The sequence below is a fragment of the Halyomorpha halys genome, unplaced genomic scaffold (genome assembly GCF_000696795.3).
Source record: "Halyomorpha halys isolate HHAL.00 unplaced genomic scaffold, Hhal_1.1 Scaffold834.1, whole genome shotgun sequence".
NCBI lineage: Eukaryota > Metazoa > Arthropoda > Insecta > Hemiptera > Pentatomidae > Halyomorpha > Halyomorpha halys.
This window is the reverse complement of record NW_027110553.1, coordinates 232,694-235,626: the sequence shown is the minus strand read 5'-3', so window position 1 is coordinate 235,626 and position 2,933 is coordinate 232,694. Positions and strand designations below refer to the sequence as shown.

The following is a 2,933-nucleotide window of genomic DNA, read 5'->3' as shown; positions in this document are numbered from 1 at the left end:
TAGATTTTCATTAAAAGTTTTCTGAAATCTGGCTTCTTTACATTTTCCAATCCTTCCCTGTCTTAGCTTCCTTCTTATTTTCATATTTTCTTTTATATATAGATAGCTAAACATAGATAGCACCCATTCTAGATTTACAACATAATGTCTCCGTAGTAAACACTAATGGCAATTCGATTTTTAACTCTATAAATAACTCATATTTAATCAAAGTAAATTTTTTAATGCATCACACTATATTCCAAATTTACTAATACTTTAGTGTTCAGTCACATTATAATGCACCATTTATTGAAGTAAAAAAATGAAAATCTTATAAAATGTGTACATAGAAAATAATTCAGTTTTTTAGCATTGAATAAAAAAAAGATATATAAGTTTTTATTCCAAATATTTTTTTATTTTAAAATATAATAATTTTCACTTCATAAATTGGTTATTTTCTATGTACACATTTTAAAAGATTTTGATTTTTTTACTTCAGTAAATGGTGCATTATAATGTGACTGAACACTAATTTTCACATCATAAATAACCAATTTATAATTAACTAAAACCTGAAAGATTTACCACAACTATCAATCCACTCAGGCACGACTTTCATTCATAAAATCAACATTGTAACGCAAATAATTACAAAATATATATGATTTTTTATATCAAATAAATCATTTGGTGGTTTTACTATACAATCACTTTTCAAAATTCATTTTAAATTACATTTTGTTTTTCTCATGTAAAGGAATAATTACACATAATAATAAATTTTCTATTTTGTCTCATTTCATTACTAATTAATCAGTAAAGACTAATGAACAATGTATGGCCATTTCAAGGGTATAGTTTTACTGTCCAAGCTACTTAAAAAAAAACAGCAGGATGGGTGAATGAATGTTTTGATTAATTTGGTAGCTTAATAATAATAATAATAACAACGAATTTATGATTAACTAATACTAAAGTATTAATAAATTTGGAATATAGTGTGATGCATTAAAAATTTTACTTTGATTAAATATGAGTTATTTATAGAGTTAAAAATCGAATTGGCATTAGTGTTTACTACGGAGACATTATGTTGTAAATCTAGAATGGGTGCTATCTATGTCTAGCTATCTATATATAAAAGAAAATATGAAAATAAGAAGGAAGCTAAGACAGGGAAGGTTTGGAAAATGTAAAGAAAGCTAGATTTCAGAAAACTTTTAATGAAAATCTATAAAAAAAAAAAAAAAAAAATTATCACCAGGAGGTGAAAATTACTTCACAAAGTCTTCTCCTTTAACCTAAGCCCTTAAACATTTTATATTCAACAGTAATATACCAGCTATTCCTCAAACTGGGTGCCACAGCACTCTGAGGTGCCCCAAGTGTATCCTGAGAGTGCCGCAAACGAATGCTACTTTTCCAAAATATTTAAAAAAATTAAAATAGCAAATATACAGTGCATTCCAACAATTAATTTCCACTCTTCTTCTTCTCCTACAACTTCAACTGCTCTAAGGGTAATTAATTGTGCAATTTGTTTTTTGTTTGACTGGGGTGCCTCAAATTATTCTTTAGCCTAGTAAGGGTGTTGTGAAATTGTTTAAACCCAAGAAGGGTCCTGTGAAAAAAGTTTGGGGACTGCTGGTATACAGCATCAATGTTGTTAATGTTATGAAGAAAAGAAAACTTGAAATTTTGGATAGCTTGTAAAATATACATTTTATGGTATTGTTATAATATATAATTATCATTTGAAAGATAATTCAACTAACAAAAAAATACCCAAATTTCACCTCTATTAGCTAAATCTCTAGAGATTTAGAAAAATTTCCAGAAACATTCTATATGCTCATTTAAATGATAAGTCGCCCAGAAAGCAAAATGAGAAAAATATATATATCTTACTTAGACCAGTTTAAGTGAAGGTACAAAGATATAAGATAAGAGAAATTGAGGAACATAAAAAAATATATAAAAAACAAAAAGAAAAAGAAATAACTGATAATTGACATATTTTAAAATAGAGAAAATATTTTTACAAAACAGTTGGAAATTTCTTGATGAATCAAAAGTAAATTGAAACTTCCTCATTTAATTTTTGTCTAAGGGTTCAATATTTTGTAATATTTATTTTTTTTCAAGTAAATATCCTCAATACTTCTTACTTCTTTATTCAATGATTGGGAGACATTTTGGCCGTTTGTTCATCATCTGGTCCAGTCTTAAATTATCCTATATTGTATATCTTCACAACTATGATGTACGAAATCATCTGCTTCACTAAAACCTTTGTTGCAGGATGTACAATTAAATGTTATACTTCCTTTGACATGTAATTTTTCATGATGAGTAATGATGGAACGAGAAAACCATTTTCTGCAATGCTGACACACTGTCATCCTTTCTTTTTTCTTAGCAGTATCAGGTATCCACTTATACAAATATAAATTATAATCGATTTTTGTAATAATTTGCATAATTGTCTTGTTAAGATGATCCTGATAAGACATAAAAAAAGGATTGGTTCCACAACAAGAAGCCCTGGAGTACCCAAGTATTTAATCTTCCCAGGTTCATTTGCTTGGATATAGCTTATAACAAACTAAATTTTTACTATTTGTAATAAATTTTATTATAGTTGATTTTAATTTGAAGATCTTATGTTTAGTATTGTTATCTGCCATTGACAATATCATCAATTGATTATTATAAAATATATAAATTATAAATAAAAGGAATGTTGTTTGGGTGCAGTAAAAAAAAAATCAAATAGAACGACCATTTGAGAATTTTTTTACGGTCAATCAGCCATCTTCTCTACTATATTAATTATAGCATTAAGTTGTTTTTTGTTTTGAGAGGTGAGAAACCGATGAGGAAAATAATATCTCAAATTGAAAATTTACCTGATTAAGATCAAGTATTATGTCAAGCATGTTGTTGAA

At 26.8% G+C, this 2,933-nt stretch overlaps 1 long non-coding RNA gene across 1 annotated transcript; it reads left to right on the top strand.

Annotated features, from left to right (window-relative positions):
- The first annotated feature begins 1,157 nt into the window (after positions 1-1,157).
- On the top strand, positions 1,158-2,636 carry LOC106686530 (uncharacterized). Its single transcript, XR_001344027.2, has 2 exons — positions 1,158-2,413; positions 2,481-2,636. It is a non-coding gene; the product is annotated as an uncharacterized lncRNA (long non-coding RNA).
- The last annotated feature ends 297 nt before the right edge of the window (positions 2,637-2,933 follow it).